The sequence below is a fragment of the Pinus tabuliformis genome, chromosome 6 (genome assembly GCF_031772625.1).
Source record: "Pinus tabuliformis cultivar Carrire ecotype Pingquan chromosome 6, CPIR1, whole genome shotgun sequence".
Taxonomy (NCBI): Eukaryota; Viridiplantae; Streptophyta; class Pinopsida; order Pinales; family Pinaceae; genus Pinus; species Pinus tabuliformis.
In genome coordinates, this window is record NC_142292.1 from 1,462,421,945 (window position 1) to 1,462,444,692 (window position 22,748).

A 22,748-nucleotide genomic window follows, 5' to 3' on the forward strand; every position below is an offset into this window, starting at 1 on the left:
CATATAAAGAGGCCATATAAAATTGGGTGGTTACTTTATTTTAAAAAATCAATGTTGATACGAATATATTATGTATTATATTGTAAAAAGACCAATTAAAGAAAAAATAAATATAGTCAAGTTAATGGTTCTCAACGTTCCTCGGTGTCACGAGAACACATAATTGGCTTGGTTATGTTGAGTTTAATAAAAGTTTATGTGTCTTGTCATTTCTCGGTGTTTCAAAAACATTAGTTACATGTTTTTTTCATATGTATATAAGAGTGTGTGTCAAAGAGGTCTATTTTATAATTGCCCATTAGATAACCTCTCAACTTACTTATATAACTGGAAGTATGTATTTCGAATCATACTACAAAGATGGAAGCATGTCCATAGAGATATTAATGTATCTAGGCTATTCCTTGTGGTAGTACAAATGGAGGTGAAGTGATAACTCCAAAATGTGGTGGTGAAGAAAGAGTATTGTTTCCAAGATTCTAAAGTAGATGTGAGTGCCAATGACAACCAGTGAGATAAAAAAACATTCTTGTGGTCGTAATGTGTGTTTTCAATGTTTGTATTGTAATAATTAAGGGAGAGAGCTAGAAATAATCCTTCATTGGCTTCCATTCTAAGTTTAGAATTAGTTTGGAATTTTGTTGAGAGAAGTTATCAACCTCCTTTTCCATGTTTGCAATTAGTGGCTTCCATGCTAAGTTTAGAATTAGTGTGGAATTGTGTTGAGAGAAGTTATCAACCTCCTTTTCCATGTTTGGAATCAGTTGGATCTCAATCCAGCTGTATGTTTGTAAGATATTTGTGATTGAAAAATAACTTTTGTGTGTGCAATTTTGATTTTCTTAGTATAATATTCTAACTTTCTAATAAATCTCTAATAAATAAAATATTTTTGGTTATAATAAATTATCAGGGAACATATTTAGCAAAATATTACACAACTACATTCTTAAAAGTTATAATAGATATTAAGAATAAAATTATAAGATCATTTATCTTTTACAAAAATGTTTTAAAGATATTGTCTGCTCAGTGTAGAGTAAATGATAGGTGTTCTTTTAAGATACTTTGTGGTGAAAAGGTCATATATTTGAAACTTTATGGGAAAAAATATAACCATACTAAGGGCAGGTGCGGTACTTGTTAAGTCTCCACACGTTAGCTTAACAAATAGTAAAAATATTTAGAATTATTTTTTTCAAAAAAAATATAGATAAAAATATTTAAAAATTATTATTTTTAAATAAAAAGTATATAAATAAATTGATGTAATTATTGTAAACTATATTTCTATTTAAATAATTTTAAAAGAAAAGTATTTTAGATAAATATTTATCAAATTGTATTGATTGAAGTACACTATTATTTAATTTAAAATTACCCTAACTATGTACATTAAATTATCAATAAATAATAATAAATTAAATTTTAAAATTAAAATATATATATCTATATATATAATAAAAAAATTAATAATATAAATAATAAAATATCTCCATTTATAAAATATAAATAATTGAATAAATTTAATCACAATGGCCACATCATATTTACAATAATTTTTTTCTAAAATATAAAACCTTGTTTTCAGCATAGGCCTCCCTATCAACTTAATAATACATCTAAAATTTAGTCTCATAACTTTCCATAAATATGAATATGTTATTTGTAAATTATTTTATTAAATAATATAAAAAATGTAACTATAATAAATGAGTCACTAATTGCGTTTAATGAGTATGAATGAGCTATTTGTAATTTTTTTTATTAATTTTCTTTTGGGGTTAATTTGAATCTTCCAAACAGATTTTCATATATTTTTTTGGAAAATTGGATATATTTTTTTTCCAATGAAATGTGGAAAAAGAGATAAGACAAGATTTGAAGATGATTTTTCATGATTTTAAATTGGTTTATGCGACTTTGTAATGAAAATTGATAAATTTTAATAAAAGTAAATTAAAATGAAAAATAAAGTTGAGGATGGAATCATGAATAAGAAAGATTTTAATAAAATAAAGTGAAAAAATTAAGATTAGCATTTGTATCAAAAGGTCAAAAGAATGTAGATAGTGTTTCAGGATTATTTTGACATTTTGAATATATATTTTATTACATATCAATATCATATATGGTTTATAAAACTATAAGTAAATATAATTATATTATTTGGGTGTTTTTCAATCTTATACATTATGAGAAGGTCCTAGAAATTGGAAGCATTTCCAACAAAATCGAGAAATGGATCTAGCGAAAATGTAAGAATTAATTGTCTTGTTGTTATTTGGCTTACAATGCATTTTTCCACAAGCACGTAAATATAATACAATGAAGTTGCATGACCTTTCTACCCTTTTGTTTCCAACAAAGCTGTCAACACCATGTCGAGCTAGTAATTGCACAAGTTTGTATAGGCTACAAAGGGGAAATAAAATTTAGGAACCAGAATAACTCAGAAAAATGCATAGCATCGAAAGGAAAAAATCGACCATAAGAATATGTTGGACAAGTATTTAATGTGGAAAATTCACTTCTGTGGACAAAAATGATCTCCCTAGATCTAGTGGTATGATCTAGAACAACAAACGACAAAAAGGTCTTTGTTTTCCTTAGAGAGATTGAAATATGGAAAAGAGACCTACCGGGAATCTATAGTAAGTCCTCCTCCTCTCCTTGCTTGTAAGCAACAACTCTAGCTCAGCGTGCTATAAATGGAACCTGCAACAAAGATTAAAACAAGTAAGGGAACTAGAATATCCACATAGCATAATTCAATATCACTAATTAATGAGTCAACATGGCATCGAAATACATAAGCATCAATATGACATTGTATAGGAAAACATAGTGATTTTTGTATTAATAGATAAAGGAGAGAGTTAGCACCATATATAGAAGTTGGATTTGTAGATGTCTCCCCAATTGACTTTCCCTTCCTTTCCATAAATTGATGGATTCCTTAGGCTCAAAGTAGCATCATGAGGGCACAAGTAATCTCCAAAAGCCAACCTAGACTCTATGGGAGGCAATAAATATATAGGGTGTAAGTGGTAGTTTAGAATTTGTCAATCTAGGTTTGAGATCCACATATGAGGGAGGATAAGTTCAAGGGGTAAGAGATAAGACCGTTAGATTAGGATGAGATGGGAAATCAACATCTTTATCCATGGTAGATGGTTAAAATCACCTTAGAAGTTTCTGGAAAGAGAAGATTTTAAAATATATTTTTTTCTCGAATTTCTAGAATCAATGCACCTATAGAATGGAGTAACCTACACTAATCAGTGATGGCCCTTAGTTATGCAACTTGAATCCAATGTAGGTGGATAGGCATGCAGAGTGCGCTGGGGCTAAAAACATGGTTTTTGAGCTTCTTGATCTAGAAACTTAGACATGTTGGAGATGTGATCCTTATGAGTTTGCAAAGGGAATATGACAAAGTGTTAAAGGACGTTGATTGATCTATTTTCAGGCCTTTTGAGTGGATGTGACAAAATAACCTGTAATAGATCGCCCATTAAAGTACAAAGTTAAAATTAGTGGTTGAGGATTGAAGTGTTTTACCTTTTGACAAGTCTGGATCAAGAATAAATTAGGTCAATATCATCATAATTTTGTTGTTGAGGGAGGCATACCCATATTCAACATGTAAGCCAAATTTACATGTATAATGATAAAAATGTCTCGACCACTAATGACATAGTGTGTCTATTCTTTGATGAGATTCTGCATGATTATAGCCATCATAATTTATAATCTTGTATCAATCGTGAAATCATATCCCGGATGGATGAAACTAAATTGAGGGTCTTCTACCTCATCACTCGATAAGATGAGTCTAACCATGCGAATAAATGAGTTGGATTCGAGCATGATAGACACCATCTTATTATTGACAATTGATGTAAACTGTTAACAGATCCGAGAGAAACCACTAATACTGATAATGTCTCTGAAGGTACCATAGTACAATCTATGTGGTGTGAATGAATGAGTTGAATTCGAACACCGCATAGAATATTTTGGTCAAAGGACAATGATGAGGACCTCTCAATGAGAGTAAGGAAACTTTCCATTGAGGTATGCAAGCTCCAAGATTCTAAAATTAGTTTCTAAGTAAACTTCCTAGATCATGAGCTAATGTCAACAGGAAGAAACCCGTCATAGGAGGGCCTTTATGTATCCCTCATCAATGACACGAAACAATTATCAACATTTGAGACATAATGATGATAATGCAGAGCCAGTTTAGGAAGGAAAAACATGAATGAAGGCTTAAGGTAGAAAATTTTCAGTGAAGTACTTCTCTTGAACATATCAACGACACTTTATGGAATTGGCAACATTAACCCAAAACTAATTGCGAAGGATTTTGATATGGTCTGATTAACCAAAGAGGAAAGCATATTACCCAACCCAAAAATCATGAAGATAAAGTGAAAGAGTGTCATGTTCAAGAGTAGCTCACTACCATTAATAGGTAAATTAACCAACTTTTCCAATTTCCCTAACCATTTCTGGTTAGTACCTCTTTATTTTTGACAAGGTTGAGGAGGATACCATATGCTTACACCCCACTACTATAGATGACACCCCACTATTGTAGCTTACACTCCACTACTAGACCTCCTACTAATTCCTCCATCAGTTAGAACTAGTTTGATTGACTTTAACTCAGTTTGACTGAATTAAATAATTACAACTCAAAATAAACTCAACTAGTGCTCATAATTGTAGGAGACACTCTACATGACTCAAGTTAGACCCTTAAGTCGAATTAACATAGATAACTAAGTAAAATTAACTTATTTAACTATTACAAGTTGTCATGACATGTGGAATTACAATTTTATTCCCAATTTAATTCAAGGACAAATTAAGTTAGGATTTTTTTTCTTGATTTTATTTTTAACATTTCTTTTTGCTATTTTCGACATGCCCCCAACATAATAATATAATTCTAGGATAACATATGCTCTAAAAGCTTCATTTCATTCACCTAAGTAGATTATTGGTTACTAATAGATAGATGGAATGAAGGTTCATTTACAATATCAAGTGAAACACTTGATTTGACATTTACAAGATCTAATCAAAGACTCATATTAGATGGGGATATGTTTCATTTTTTAACAAGATTTACACAGGAAAATAATTATGCTCAAAGGACATTGTTTCATTTTTTAGTGAGGTTGGCACAAGACAATGAACTCTACTCTATGAACCTTGTTTCATTCTTTAAGGAGCTTGAAAAAAGAAATGGAACTATGCTCTGAGACATTGTTTCATTTTTTTAACGAGCGTGTTATAAGAAAAGAAACTCTGCTATAAGACCTTGTTTCATTTTTTAATGAACTTGACACAAGAAGAGGAACTCTACTCCGGGACCTTGTTTCGTTTTTTAACGAGCTTGACACAAGCAAAGGAAATCTGTTGATGGATCTTGATCATGACATCCAGGAGGCCATGGCTTCCAAGAAGGTCTCGTTAGATGGAAGAATAATTCTATGGAAGGTGTCAAGGGATCTAATGGAAAGATGAAACTCCAAAGCCCCTAGTACATGATTTACAATATCACCTGCTTGATCTAGGTAAAAAGAAGCTGATAAAATAGTGAAAGGATAATCTTCATCATTACATATGGCCATGGGACAGGTTCCCACATAATTGATTTTTGGTAGGGGATAAGATACTTACATATTTGAAACATTTAGTGAAGTCGGATGTTTGGTAGTCAAATCAGGACCAATGAATGATTTTTTTAAGAGTATTTGTTTCCTCAAATGGATTTGATTAAGAGGATTGATGTCCTCATTCAAAGATGGTTCCTTGAAGAATTGAAAAACATATCTTACAACTTGGAGGTTATCTTTGTAAAAGAGGTTTAGAGTCCTTTCTATATTAGATAATAAATTAATTTTTCTATTTTTAATGTTATGGTGATATAAGTGCTTCTCATTTATGAAAAATATTAACTGGCATAATATAACAATTGAAATAAATATTGATTCACCCCCCTATTATTTCCAACAATTGGTATCAAATTCAATACCTTTAGTCTCAACCTAATAGTTGGAAGGAAGATCCCAAAGAATAAATGGAAAGGTCAATACAAAAATCCTCCAAATCCTTTGAATAAATCTCCTCCTAATTCATGAATTCAGAACAATTGGTTGGCAAGGCTCCCTTATTCGATGGAACAAAATTCGTAACATGGAGATCATGAACGTGGTTCTATTTGATGGATCTAGGATTTGATGTTTTGGATTCTGTTATTACAAACAGAATCAAAGACTCCATCAATAGATGCAACGGAGTCAAGAGAAAACAACATAATAGAATTCAAAGTCTTCTTGAATAACCTATCATATTTTGTGAGACTCAAAGAGGGACAATGCTCATCAGCGAAAGATATTTGGAAAAAGCTTCAAAATCCCCACCGAAAGGAATCCTCTCTCTTGAACACATAACTAGAACATGTAGATCAAGAATACAATGGTGAAGGAAAAAATGAAAACATCAAAAACATGGAAGACTATGGAATTGGAGAAGACTATGCTAGAGAGGATGAGGAATACCCTAAAGAAGAGCTTGAGGATGCTCTAAAAGAAATAGATATTGGAAGAAGAAAATAAATATCTTGAGCAGGTGATACAAGATATTTAATAGGTGAATCATGACATTGATAATACAGAGGAAGAGGTTGTCCTCTTAAGCCCCCAATTAGAATAAGCATAGAGAAATGAAGGAATGTTGACAAAACATCTATTTGAAGAAGAATTTTCCAACAAGAGAAAAAAATTGAAGAAAAAATTATTTCCTTGAACACCTAACTTGAAGAGGTAAGAATATTTGAGGAAGTAATGATAACCCAATTGTTTAAGAAAGTAAAGGCTTATGAGAAATGTGAGAAATAAGTCACGTCAATAAGGGTTCGGGTTGACAAGATTAATAAAAAATTGAAAAGCACACAAGTATTAGATGACATCATTAGTTACTAGAGATCACCATGCGACAAAAGAGGTCTTGGTTATACAAATGAGGGAAGCTCCAAATTTCCAAAGGATAAGTACCAAGAAAAACTCCAAGTCTTCATCCTTGAAAATTCAAGTAAAAAAGAGTAAGAAGAAGGATGAAAGTACTACTAGTCCAAGAATTTTTGTTGATTCTCTCAAGGGATCCATACAAAATGCAAGTAACATTAAGGATTAACAGAATATTAGGCCTCCTCCAAAGTATAATAACTTCATGAAATTGTCAAGAATGCTACTCATCTAGGTACTCGATGATATTATTTGGTTATTTTTATTCATGCACTAATTTCGGTCATAAAGAAAGAGATTGTAGAGTGTACCATAAAAACCTAGAAGTAAGTGTGCAAGCAAACACGATAGAATCACTAATAGCTATGAAAACATATATTACAACTTAGTTTCTCCATTATTCAAGTTCAATATAGAATTTTATGAATGTCACAAGTTTGGACATATAACATCAGACTACAGAAGTGGCATGAAATGGGATCCTAATAAAATCAAAGATTAAAAGTCGTCAAAAACTACTACCTACGTTTGGACAAGAAAACAAGAAGAGCTAGAATGACATCAACTAGCTTTCACTCAAACTTGAATTGTTAAAACCTACACTCTACTTCTAAAATGATTTATACTCATCTAGTTTCTCTGAAGCTGAAAAATGAAGCATCTTGACTATGCGACAATTAGATATATTATAGGTGTTGTTAATAAAATTATCATGAAGAACACCATAAGATATCATCTACCAAAGAAGGTTGTAGTTCAGTCCTTCAATCTTGTAGTTTATGAAGAAGAGTGTTTTGTATTTCTTGGCACAAATAGTGGATGTAGTTTATAAATAAAAAAATATTCCCATTATGATGGAGTTTCTTCCAAGGGGAAGTCTGTATAAATCTCTAGCTAAATGTCATGTTCTATTAATGACAACATTATTAGCCGTGCATGTGTAAATGGAGCCACTAACTATAGTTCTCAAAGATATAATCTATTATGCATGGAAGGTGTTTTTTCAGAAGATATAGCTTCACAGGCTACTTCATCAAAGCAAGAAGGATTTCTCATGAAGGTTTTCCCCTATAAAAAGGCTTTTGTTTGGTCTATCATGACAATTTTGACTTTCCTTGTTAGGAAAATTGTGCTCTTTGGTTTTTTGGAGATGGTATACTCTTTGTTTGGCATCATAACTCTGCCTTATAGCCTTTTAAGTGTCCAAATTGTTGGCAACCTATAAATTTCTTCATACCATGTGAGTTGGTAACTCAATGACGTGATTAGAATGTGGTGGATTATGTTCTTCAAAACATTGAGAAATATTGTTGAAATACCATGAAAGGCCTATAAACAATCCATTATGAATCGCTAGCCTAAATTGAAATATTAATAATGATATTCCACAAAAACAATAATAATGGACACATGATTGTCGAGCCTCAACAAGAAGATCCCATTAGGGTGAGTGATAGTCTAGATCAACATGCTCTCTGCAAAGATAAACTAGTCAAAACACCCAAACTCGTTATGAACATATGAGATAGGAGAAGAATATTGATGTAAAGGGTATTTTGAAAGAAATCACTATACTTGCTTCCAATGTAGCCCTTAGATAAAACATGAATGGGAAAAGATTCAACTTGGCAGTTGGAGAACCAATATTGGAAGCTGATTGAACTACAAGATGAGCTTAAAGCCCAAACTTTGATTACCACATTTGTGAGAGAAAAAATGTGTTCAAGAGAACTTGAAATGGAGGAGCTACAGGAAAATGTTGCAATGCTTCTGAAGAATTTAGAGCTTTCCTAAGCTAAAATCAAAAGAAGGAAAGATATTCTTGGCACTAGGTCACAAAATTGAATCTCAAACAGGAAGAAACTACGAACCATATATTTGGTGGAGGCTCTGTTGGCCCTTTTCTAGGCATTATTTTATGGATATTTGTACGTTGAGAATAAAAATTATCCAAAGGTGTTTCCAAAAGAACATGGAATGGTATTAACACAATTTCTTCATTGAATAATATGGATTCATTAAATTCTAAGTACACTTGTGACTTCAAGGGAGCTAAGGAAAATAATTGTTCTTCAAAGTATGATGTGAAAATTGAAGAATGTGAACCTATTATTAATGAAAAAAAAATTATTGACAATGAAGAACATAGAGAAGTTTGTAAAATTCTAAACAAATTGATTGAGAGTCTTAAGAATGGTAAAGACTCCTAGTATAGTCATGAGAAAATTATGCCAAGGAGTTTCAATTTAGCAGATAGAAGCTATAAAATTCAACACAAGTACCCTTTCAATAGGGTTCTTGGGTTTTCTAAAGAAAAAATAACTTATAGACGCACTCAAGATAAAACAAATAGATATAGATTCCTTCCGAGATGAAATTGAGAAAAAAATTGATATAAAGGTATAGATTGAAAAGCACATGCTCAAGGAGGGTTGTCCTTCATGGTAGTAAATGATAGGGGGAATTATCCTTTCCCATTGATGTCAAAGGGTGAGAAAATACTAAAATGGGGAGAATTATTTCCATCAATGACAAAGGGGGAGATTGTTGGAAGAATTTTTCATTAATGTCAGAGGGTGAATAGGCCATTATGGTTGATAAGTGGCATGCCATATGGGTCCTCTTGGTTGGAGAGATATTCAAGTTTGACATTTTTTCCCCAAATGAATGAATATAAAACCAACATGTTTCCTTAAAAAAATCATGATCTTAATGTTCTATTGATTCCTTTGAAGAAGTTCACATTATGGGAACCCAAGTCATCCTTGAACAAAAATATTTTGGAAGACAAAAATTATTCTTTAATGTATCAAATTCTCTTGTATCGGAAATAGACATGGCTTTTCAAAATTGAAATCTCATATTTTCTCAACTTAGCCCTAGTTAAGGGCTCCTCCAAAACACACACACACGCACACACACACACATATAACTAGTGGAAACTAAAAGGGTGGAGGAGAAGCATTGAATATTAGACAATAATATTCTCTTAAGTATGCAGGTCGAGCCCTAAAAGTCATATTTGAAGTAGGTCGAGAAAGTTTGGATATTAGGTATATCTTATAAGCATTTTCATGGAATTATTTTTAAGCCTCCTCATCGATAAATCTAATAAGACTCCTTTCTTCTTTTAATCATTGTTGGAAACATTTTCCATCCTTCTTTAAAAGAAAATTTGAAGGTGTCCTGAAGCTCCGAGACAAGTTAGATCATATCAAGAAAATTTGGAAAAAAATGAAGATGAAGATGAACATGAATGAAAGTTCATCCTATTATAGTGCATGCATTCCTCAGTGCTAAACATTTTTGGAAAATCTTAGTGTTAATTAAGTAATGTCATATATTTTAAGATATTCTTGGTAGAAGAGACCTTTCAGGCAATACTTGAGGGCATTCTCAAATTTGTTGCAATACGTTTGCTAACCCTAAGTGATTTTGGTAAATGTGAACTTGGGAAATTTTTTATGAAGTGGTTTACTACTAACGTAGTCTTTGACTGTGATTCGTTCAATCATAATGCGTTTATATTCCAATACCACCATATATAAGATAGGATGAATATTGAAAGTAGGCAACAATGAATTCAGGATTTCCTTGTTACCCAAATACTTGACTACTACAGGGTCATTACTAAAGAAATCAATTTCGAGGACTAGAGCAACCATTACAAAGAACAGAGCACCAGATCTTTGCTTAAAGGTGTCCTAAAACTAATGAGACTCTTATTTTTCATCACAAAGAACTATATTATCTAATCCTTTGGCCTTTATAAGTTATCTAAGGAGATTGTGCATATTATATATCGACCTGAAGGAAAGCCAATATGATTGAATCTATAAGGTGAGCGGTGTATGTAGCCCTTGGAGACATTCTTGAAGCCACTCTTGAAGACACCTTAAAGATGACCTTGGTGGAAACTTAAAGTAGACTTTAAAGTATACCTTAGAGCAGACGTGAGAAGTCTCTTGAAGCTTTCTTGGAGACATCTTAACGCTATATCTTGAATTATATTTGAATTATTTGTATAGGTTTGAGCCTACGAGGATTAGTGCCCTAATATAGACCAGGTTGGTTTATGGATTTCACTAAGAGTATTGGTGCCCTCATTCAAGGTTGGTGCCTTAAATAATTGTAAAACTTATCTTATAGGTAGGAACCTATATTTGTAAAACATGACTAGAGTTCTCACTATTTCAGAGAGAAAAATCTTCATAGATTTATATTGAGACAATATAAAGAACATAAGATATGGCAAGGGACAGACACCTTGCATGCACATGAACGCAAATGGATCAAAATTTGACAGTCATAGGATCCCCAAAGAGATCAGAACTAACATTCAGAATCGTACAATAAGGTATCAAAAGCAAGATTAGCGGCTATTATAGTCATATATAACAAAAGGGGCCTATATGCAAAACAGGTAAACAGATAATGAAAGAGAAGGATCATATTCCCGGGATGAAGAAGTCCTGAATGAGATAAGAAAGATCACCATCTGAGACCCTCAAAGACCAAGAATCCGGCTCCATTGTAAGACCCTTCTTCGACAGAATGTCAGCTTGATCATTTATGGAACGAGGAATATGGTGAATTGAATTCCTCATCTGTCTGGAATCATGCATTTTTGGAGCAATATGAAATAGAGTTCTCACTATACTCAATAATAAAGTTATTTTTCTATTTCTAGTGTTCTTGTAATGTTAGTGCTTCTCATAACTCACATAATATAACAATTGAATGAAATACTCATTCATCCCCCTCTTAGTATTTCCAACACATAAGCCCCATGGTTTTTCTTTGGTCTAAAAGAAATAAAAGTAGTTGATCAAGAAAATTGTTCTCTTTCCAAATCAAAGTGAGCCTCTTGAAATGTGAAGGGGCTTTGGTCATAATAGATGATAACTCTTAATTTTTCATGAATAATGACCAAAGTCTTTTTACATTTCTGGAGCTCCGACTTGGATATATATATGGATTTATATTAATATCAACACAATGTATAATATATATTTATCATAATATATTGGGGTGTCATATAAATTAAAAAAATTCTAAAGGATGATAGAAAACAATCCATAGCAAGTGTTGTAAGGCAACTTAGACCATGTCATTCAATTGGAAATTATGTTTTAAAGAAAATTGAAAATAGATAGATGAGGTGCAAAAATTAATTACCTACTAAGGAGTAAGGACTTGCATAAATTTTGGTGGGTAGTGATCATTAGTATGCACATTTACATTTTACTCCTATGAACTAAAATGTTAAAGAATACATGAACAATAGCCAACAATAACACCTAGTAAGTATATTTATTTACATCTTGTTCCTATCCTATTTTTTTATGCTAATACTTGCTTAAAATATGGTGTTATTTACGTGATTATGAGCTATTTTCAAATATTTTAATTTTGGGTAGTTTCCCTATGAAAAAAATCATTATACAAATATCTAAAAACATGTCATAAATATAGTAACTATGTACAAAAATTGTACAAAAAATTGTGGCAGAAAAAAAGGAGGCAAGTATACATAATATGCCATTTTATTGTGCAAAGGTTACAATAAGACCTTCAAGTTATGGTACAATCAAATTCTTGAAAATTATTATTTTAAAATAATATTGAAAAATATATAATTTGTTTTCAAACTTAAACATTATAACATACAATGGTCACTGCTAAACTAATAATGGTCAATACATAAATTCATTGCTAGAGTATTTCCTGGGTAGAGTAATAAACATCAAAACACTTACTTCATAATAAATCACATATTTTTTGAAATTATAAGAATTATAAAAACTATCTAAATTATAACTTGTTTTTAAATTATTATCACTATTAATAATTATGAAAAGAATTAATATGCAAGTTAAACGAACACACACATATTTGAAAAAACATGGAACAAGATTTTTATCCATTGATGGCTTATCAACACCACATTCCCTAAAATCCTCATTTCATATTACACTTGTTCATTTCAGATATTTTAATTTAATCAATTTAATTAAAAGCGATAGAGAGGAATAACTAGTTTGGAGGTAAGTTTGTACCTTTGATTTGTGTATACACACTTGTTCATTTCACATATTTTAAATTAATCAATTTAATTAAAAAGAAGGAAGGCAGATAACTAATTTGGAGGTAGATATCTACCCTTGAATTTTGTAGACTACCAAATCTACTTGTATGACACCTGTAAAACCATAATGATAGCATAAGTTCAAAATTTATATATCTAATAAATTATGAGACTATTTTTCAAAATGTAAAAGTAACTATGAAATAAGCTAAAAAAAATACAACAAATATGGCAATGGTAGGGCCAGTATCAATTTTTTTTTCAAATCTAGCTCACTTGATTATTATTTAGTTGAAGAGTCCACTTGGTTGAGTCGTTGTTCCTCACTGTCATTATTGGAGGAATAAAATTCAAAATTTTCCAATTTCTGGGTTAGAATTGACACATTCTTATTATTGAGTTGGAGAGTCCACTCGATTGAGTAGTTGTGCCTACTGTCATTGTTGGAGGAATAAAATTCAAATTTTGCCAATCTCTTGGATAGAATTGAGAATTTCTTGTTAAACATGTCCACTTTGTCCATTACTTTAGCCATGTATATTATCACTTATTATTAAGTGTTTTCTCTATCTAGAAGCACTTTTTCTATGAGAGTTTAAAATGCCAATACAAGCTTATGCTTTGCATATAGGAGGAAAACCAAGCTCTAGAAGTGTTTCCCACATCAGGAATCCAATCTCTGGTATCCATATCAACCTTCCTATTATGAATGGATCTTTCAGGTTTTCTGACTTGGTAATCCACCTTCGAAATTGCTATTTTCATTTCTTTAGGGATTGCATTCTTGTACCCGAACATAGTAGCATGATTTGTAGCTTGGGAATTGGTTTGACTAATAGATGGGGGAGATATATTGGTTTCAGAAATAGGGCTAGGATGGACTCTCTGCCCTCTATGATGGGTAAAATGGAGACAAAGTCTAGCCATGCCACAAAGAGTACACAAACGGAGGAAATGGAGGTGGAATACATATACAGGTAGGAAGGAATTGTTGCTAGTGAAGAGGTTGAGTAGAAAGATGGGGCGAAACTCAAGGTAAAAGAGTAGCAAGAACATTAGGTGTAGTAGGCCAACATATATAGGAAATTTAAAGAAAACATAAGCTTAATCAAAGTAGGTAGAGAAAGACCACCAAGGTGAATGGAAATACCTTCACGAAAAAAGCTCATAGGGGACACTGACAGAAGTGATTGCCCAAAAATACTATCGTAAGGGAGTGGAGGAAGAACTACAAAACTACTAACCCAAGACTCGTACAAATCACCAAAAATAATAGTTCATTGAGAAATCATTGTTCATAACATAGATAAAGATGATGAAAAACCTGAATTTCCCTATCTACGTTTGTAATGAACTAGAGGTGACGTTCTGCGTGCTAATAAATTTCCAGGTAACAACCACAATTAAGCTTACATGCAACAGAAACAACAATGAGAAACTAATATTGGCCCATCCTCCCTTTAAACTAGTGCATTCCAGAAACAGAAACTCCAAAAAATTCCTTATAAGAAAATGAGAAGTAATCATTTATGATATTACAGGAAACATGAAGAGCATTAATTAATCAATCTCTAACTTTCTCCCACCATCATGCTTCATAATACGTGATTGATCACCTAGCCGTTTCTATAATTTTTGCTAAGATGTTCCTAAAATCCAAATTTAGGATGCATCATCCTTTCTTAGACTCCCATGTGACAAAGATACATTTCGATGGCCTCCCATGAACTAACCAACTTCCCCATCATGCAAGAGTGTAATATGTTAAGCAGAATGCCATTTGGTGAGTGCTCTACCATCCTCCCTTAATTGCATGGAACTTGTTTCAATCAATGGAAGCTGCCTCCTTGCGAGCACCCACACTCGGGAAATTTGGTATAGAAATATTAAGACCATTGAAGTTTTTCTGTTTTTAATCAATTGGTTTTCCCAAAAAATATATATAATTTTTGATAAAAGTTTTAAATTTTAATGGGACTGATTCTGTATTATATTATATGGTCTTATTTTTCAATTACAATGAATTTTAAGTAAATTATGTTATTCATATTAATTGTTGTAGGTGCAGTTAAATTTTAGAGCTTGCGGGCAGTAGCATTGGTTGAAAGAGGTCATATTTTTTAAGAAGTCGGAGCTACCACATTACGAGAGCCTAGTTTTATTATAACCATCAATGAAATAGATTGAATAGTAATAATTTTTATAAGTGGTTTCTTCCGTTTTAATCATTGCATAATGATTAAGTCTTCCAAGTTATAATCATTGCATAATGATTAAGGCTTCCAAATAACTTGGAAGACTTCCCATTATGGGGGCTTTCACACATTTTTCTAGAATAAAAGATCATGTGCATTGTGTATCATTGCTTTCAGTTTGTGAATGTGTTTTTATTACTGGTTTATTTGTAATAAATAAAATTAGCATGGGAAATGGTGTTGTATTTGATATAATGTGAAAGACAATCACTGTTTCTATTTATAAGTAGATGATATTTATAAAATGTATCATATTTAGAAAATGACAAGATTATATTTAACAAATGTTATTGATTTCTATATTTATTATGTGATAACCTGAAATTACTTCTTTTTAACGAATTCTACATCTAGTATTAAAAATAATTTCATACTAATTTTGTATAATATTATAATACTAGTATATACTTAATTTTTTAAAAATAATTTTAAGATAAAGATGAGTTGATCCCTATAAATATAAATATAAATATAAATATAAATATATATATATATATATATATATATATATATATATATATATATATATATAATATTTATTTATATATATGATGGTTAAAAATTAATTTGTAAGAGAGTATAAAATTATTTTTTTAATAAATTAAAATTAAAATAAAAAATTACTCATTAAATTTGAAATAAAAATTATTTTGGATATTTTTAAATTGAAAAGTAAGAAAACTTTTTATGACATATTATAAATTTCGTCATTTTTAATGAAGTAATTTTTTTAATAAATAGTTATTATTTTGTGTACAACAATAATTAAACAAATTAAAATGTTTAGAAGCTTTGCCATATAGATGATAGTATTAAAATTGTTTTTTTAGTCAAATTATATTTTAGTAGGGGACCTCGAAGATTAGAGGTTTTAGTTCTAGTGAATACTTTTGCTATTCAAAAGAGAAACAATTCCAACTCAAATGGGCTCTCCATTCTTACTACATGTATATACAACTAGTACTTTTAAATTTTCCATAACTGCATCCAAGGATCTTCTTTCTAGCTATTCTCTTTTCTTGTATTCAAGTCCTCATTCTTTTTCCTTTTGTTTATTACTTACTCTATTTTCTTGAATTTACGAATAGTACTTCTATACATTTTTTTTTAAATTTTTACAAAATATGAAGATACACGATGCAATATGGATCAAAATTGACTCATTAGGCCCGTAATTCTTATGGAAAAACATTTCAATAATTTATATTTCTATGAGGAAAAATTTTGTTTTGGGAACTTTTAGATAGTCATTTTAATTTTCCATTGAATATTGTAGTAATATTATTTAAATAGTACAATATTTTGATTGCCTTTAAAAATAATATTATATTTTGATGGCTTTTTAAAAAATACATTGACATTGTTTAAATGATGGTAACAATTACCCTGTATAAGGTGTAAATAAATGGTTCTATTAAGTTATCTCGTCCATATGAATTTTATATAGACTTAATACTAGTGAGCCATACCATGTTTGTGTATGTGTTCATCTGCACCTAGAATTTTCGCCTTATTATAATATTCTTCTTTTAAGGTGTGCACAACGTAACACAATATGAGGTGTGATGTGTGAGGTATGCATGAAATTTGAAATTATTTTTCATTTTTTTATGGAAAAACAATTTATTTTAACTTGTAAATGTTGAAAAAGCTTAACAACTTGTCACTTAGAAGGTGTGATGTATGAGATATGCATGAAATTCTTTTTTTTTTTCATATAAAAATAGTAATTTATAACTTATTAATATTGAAAAGAAAATCTGAAATTAACCTTTCAAATTGAATTTCTACCTCCCTTCAAATTTGATCTGTAGTAATTTAATTATTATATAATTTGGAATTTTTTTTTGTGTTTTAGGGGTTTTCGAGGGGGAAAAATCCATCTATGCAATAAAAAAATGCATTATAAAAAACCATGAATTGTAATACTTCTCTTCAAATTCGATTACCAATAATAGTGATTTAATTTTATATATTTTACAGTTTTTTGTCACTCACACTCATAACCACAATTGTATCACCATATTTCAATAAAAACCCAACACTTAAAAGAATTAAATAAAATTTATATAATATAATAAAAATATCATTCTTAATAAAAATATATATTTCAATAAAAAACCAAAACTTAAAATATATATTTCAACAAATATCATTCCTAATAAAAAAATATATGTATTATATAGTAATTCATTGAACTTAAGAAGAAAGGTTAAACCTTAAGGAAAAAACAATTTTAATGAAGAACATCATAAAATGTCCACATTTTAACATCATAAAGCTTCATAAAACTTCCTTGTGGACAGAGATATTGTCCGTCAAATTTAATCCCTGGCTCGGAAAGAATAGTTTTAATAAGAAAAGCCATCATAAAAAAATACTCGTGGACTGTGATACCAATGAAATTTAATGCCTGCATGTGGCCAAAGGCAACACCACCCATATATCCAGGGTGTTTTGTGAGGGTTTTTCTTGTAATCACCACACTCACCACTCCCTTTCGAAGAAACTACTATCTGCGCATTTCAACTGCTTTGTCAAGTAGAGACAAGTTATGTGCGAATTTTATTAATGAATTGGAGACTCCCAATAAGTGTTAATCATGCGAACTAAAATTGTCCTTGATAGAAGTTTTTTTTAGCTATGGTGCGATATACGCATGCTGGTGAGCTTAAGTTGATTGTAGATTCCCCGAATATTTGGGAAACGACAGATTGCAGATTCCCGAAATATTTGGGAATCCGACGGATATAGACTTTTTCATTGTATCCATGTCCGACAGATTCCCGAATATTCAGGAATCTGCAACTGACTTAAGGATGACCTACGCGTGCACCTACTGTAATTGCAGAGCAAAGGATTACCGGTGACGAATCGAGGCCGAGGGCAGGAGTAGGGCTTGCCCAACGATCACCCAGTCTCTGCCAAATTATCCAACATAGAAACCCTTGCCCCAAGTGACTAATCGCTGCCACGTAGTCTATCTAGGCAGAGGAGTTGCTCAGAAAGTTATGGAAATTCCAACGATATTTAGAGAAAATCCGGCAAGGATTCTTGTAAATCCAAGTTATAGTTGTTAAGATTCAAAATTTTAGGTGTCCTAGATGTTTTTGATGGTGCTGAAGTTGAAAATAATTAATTCTATTTTGTATTAATGGAGAAATGGTTACACAAGCTGTAACGTATCTCCTTAGTTTAGGATTTGTTCCTAGAGTTTAGGAGTTTGGTTGCAAGTTCCTTAGTTCTAGTAATGTACTTAATGATGTAATTGCTCATTTGATGATGTAGAGTGTATGGAGAGAGTTCTCTTTGTTTGAGTGCAGTCTCCAGGTGCAGTACTCACCTATGAGTTGTAACTCCTTCTTTTTCAATTCAAGTCTGGTTTTTATCTTGGTATCAGAGCACAGAGTAGGGATAGCCTTAATTTTCTTTTAGGATGAATCATTGATTACAGAACTGTAGTGGTGGTGGTGTATATAGAAGCATTCGTATAATCAGGTGGATTGCAGTAACAACTGAAGCACAGGTCTCAGATGATTGATCATCTCTGAGCGGAAGAAAGGGTTGGCGCGGTTTCGTCGCGAACAATCACGCCATTTTTGAGCAGAACGAAGGGTTGACGCATTTTATTAAGGAACAGTCACACCATTTGGCGTGGTTTTGAGAGCTATAGTCGCGCCAACGCGCCAGGAAGTGTTATTGGCACAGAAAATCAAGCATTAATCACGTCAATTTCGTAAGACGTGTCGATTTTGTTTTCGGCGCGGGTATTTCACTATCGACAAGCGCCAGCCTCTTTTTCTGTGGAAAATATGCAATTTTTGCAGATCGACCTTGCCCAGTGGTGGCACTTTGAAATTCCGGATCTGTTCGGTGGCAGCAGATTGGAGTTGCCCGGTGGTGGCACATTAGAGTTCTTGATCTACTCTGTGGTAGCAGATCGGATTTGCCCGGTGGTGGTGCGTTGGAGTTTTGGATCTGTTCGGTGGCAGCAGATCGGACTTGCCCGGTGGTAGCGCATTGGAGTTCCTGATCTACTCGGTGGCATCAGATCGGATTTGCTCGGTGGTGGTGCATTGGAGTTCCAGATTTGTTTGGTGGCAGCAGATCGGACTTGCCCGGTGGTGTCGCATTGAAGATACAAATTTTTTTTCTAGCAAAACAGAGGTTCGGATCTGGTATGTGGTGATTTTTTTTTAGTGTGTCCTGAAAGTGTACAGTTGGATAGACTTATTCGTCATAGGATCAGAAATTTTATCAATCCAATATGAATAACAGTATAGAATCGTATCTCCACGAGTATGGAAAACTCGATGGATCGAATTTCACCAACTGGAAATTCAAGATACAGACTTTACTTGAAAGTGCAAATGCGTGGTCGATCGTTACAGGAAATGAACTGAGATCAGGATCAACCACACAAGAACAAGATTGGGATAAAAGGGAGACAAAAGAAAAGGTCATATTGAGGATGTCTGTCAAGGACAATGTTATCCCACATATTAGAGACTATAAATCGGCCACTGACATTTGGACGACGATCAAAAGCCTATACCACACGCAGAATACAAACCGTGTCTTGTCACCAAAGGCAAGTTGTTTGCATTGAAGATGGAGGAGAATGAGTCCGCCGCTGGATTCATTGCTAGAGTCAAGGACCTGAAGGACAGATTGTGAGATATCGGAGAGAAAGTTTCCGATTCAGATCTGGTCACGATCACGTTGAACGGAATGACTGATGAATACCAGATGTTTATCACAGGGCTGTTAGCAAGGGAGAAAGCCCCTCCATTTGAAGAGCTGACACGAATTTTGATACAGGAAGAAGAGTGACGACAAAATTTGAAATCACAGAGCAATGACCTTGCTCCGATGGCAAAAAGGAGACAGTATAGAGGGAAGCAACATCAGCAACCGCATCAGCAGTAGCAGAAAGGAGCCAACACATTTCAGAAGAGACCGTTTAAAGGTATGTCTGCTAATAATTTTCCTAGCAAGAAATGTTTTTACTGTGGAAAACCTGGACATCAGATTAAAGATTGTTATAAGAGGCAGCTAGACGAAGGAAGAAACAAACAGAGAAAACATAAGCGTTACTTTGTTAAGGAAGAAGAGGATCATAGCCACGAAATTCGACTATTTATAGTCAATCGTGCCCTTTAAGCTTTAAAGGGAGATGAGGACGACATATGGTATGTTGACTCGGGCACATCCTCACATATGATTGGTAAGAAGGACTGGTTTGAATGTCTTGAGGAAACTTCATGTGGGTCGAAAATATATTTAGGAGATGATAGTGGACATGAGATCAAAGGATATGGTGACATTCCTGTAAAATTACCTAGCGGTGACATTAGACACCTTAAAAACGTATTGTATGTTCCAGGAATTAAGAAAAATTTGGTCTTTGTCTCAATGATTATTGACCAGGACATGCAAGATCAATTCCTTAAGACTAACTGTGTCATTAAGGATAGCCAGATGGAAACAGTTGCAACAGGAGTGCATGTGGGGAGCCTGTACAGACTAGATGTGAAGAGTATGCCACAGCAAGCAATGGTTGCAGTTGGATCGACAGCTGAAAATCTCTGGCATCAGATATTCGGCCATCTTAATCTGCAAGACCTCATCCTACTTCAGAGAAGAGGTATGGTCAATGGACTACCTGCTTTCCATAATGTTAAGTTGGATTGTGATGGATGTGCATTAGGGAAAATGCATAGAGAAGAGTTCCCTTTGCATGTTAATAGAAAGGAAAGGGACATTTTAGAACTGGTGCATACAGACATCTGTGGACCTATGCAAACGAGGTCATTAGGAGGAGCATATTACTTTCTTTTATTTATAGATGATTTCACTAGATTTTCATGGATATACTTTCTGAGTAAAAAGAGTCAAGCCTTTCGGTATTTTAAAGAGTTTAAATCCATGGTAGAAACCATACAGGAAAAAGGATAAAAATTCTCCGCTCATATCAAGGGGGAGAATACAGGTTGGGAGAGTTCATGGATTTCTGCAAGCATCATGGGATTGTGTAACAGTATATAGTTCCCCACACTCCACAGCAAAATGGAGTGGCAGAACGGAAGAACAGGACTCTTGTGGAGTGCACAAGGGGCATGCTTGAAGGTAAGGGTCTATCAAATGGTCTTTGGGTAGAAGCTATTAACACTGCTGTGTATTTAAAGAATAGGAGTCCTACTAGATGTCTAAGTTTCAAAACCCCTTTTGAAGCATTGTTTGGATTCAAACCAACAGTGAGTCACTTAAGAATATTTGGGTCAAAAGTTTATGCTCATATACCTAAGGCAGATAGGAAGAAGTTAGATCCTAAAGCCCTGAAATTTATATTTGTTGGATATGCCACTGAGTTCAAGGCATATAAGTTATTTAATCTTGTGACTCACAAGGTTTTTGCAAGCAGAGATGTCATATTTCATGAACAAGTTGAAGAAGGAAAGAATGACTCTAATAGTGATTGGCACATTCCATTGCTATTGGAAGAAAACAGTGAGGAAGATGAAGAGTAGGAGGAGAAATAAGAAGAAGAAGTAACACACAATGTAATCAATGAAGATGCAAACCTAGAAAAGGCTGAAATAGATAGAATTGAGGTAAGTCCCCTACCAAGGAGATCAGGTAGGAAGACTCGATTATCTTCTAAATTGAAAGACTATGCATTAATGTCAAAGATTTTAAACATTGTAGAACTTGCAAATTATGAGGAAGCAAGTAAATCTGATGTATGGAGGGCTGCAATGTATGAGGAAATAGAATCAATAAACAAAAACCATACTTGGGATTTGGTTGAATTTCTTGAAGGTAAAACCCCCATAGGATGCAAATGGATGTATAAACCAAAAATAAATGCAGATGGGAGTAGAGAGAAACTTAAAGATAGAATGGTAGCAAAGGGTTAATCACATAAAGAGGGAATAGATTTCGATGACTCCTTTGCTCCTGTAGCCAGATTAAACACCATTAGAATGTTAATTTCCTTAGCAACAAAACACAAATGGCAACTACACCAGCTAGATGTCAAGTCTACATTTCTGAATGGTGACTTGAAGGAAGAAATTTATTTAGTACAGCTTGAAGGTTTTGTGAAAAAGGGGCAGGAACATCTTGTGTGTAAATTGAAAAAGGCACTTTATGGTTTAAAACAGGCACCCAGGTTGTGGTATGAGAAAATTGACTCATTTTTTGTTCAGCATGGCTTTCATAGGAGCTTGAATGATCCAAATCTGTATGCCAAGTTTAATAAACAGAGGCAAATTATTTTGATTTCTTTGTATGTAGATGATATGATCATAATAGGGAATGCTAACAATCTGATCAAAGAAATAAAATAGCAGATGTCAC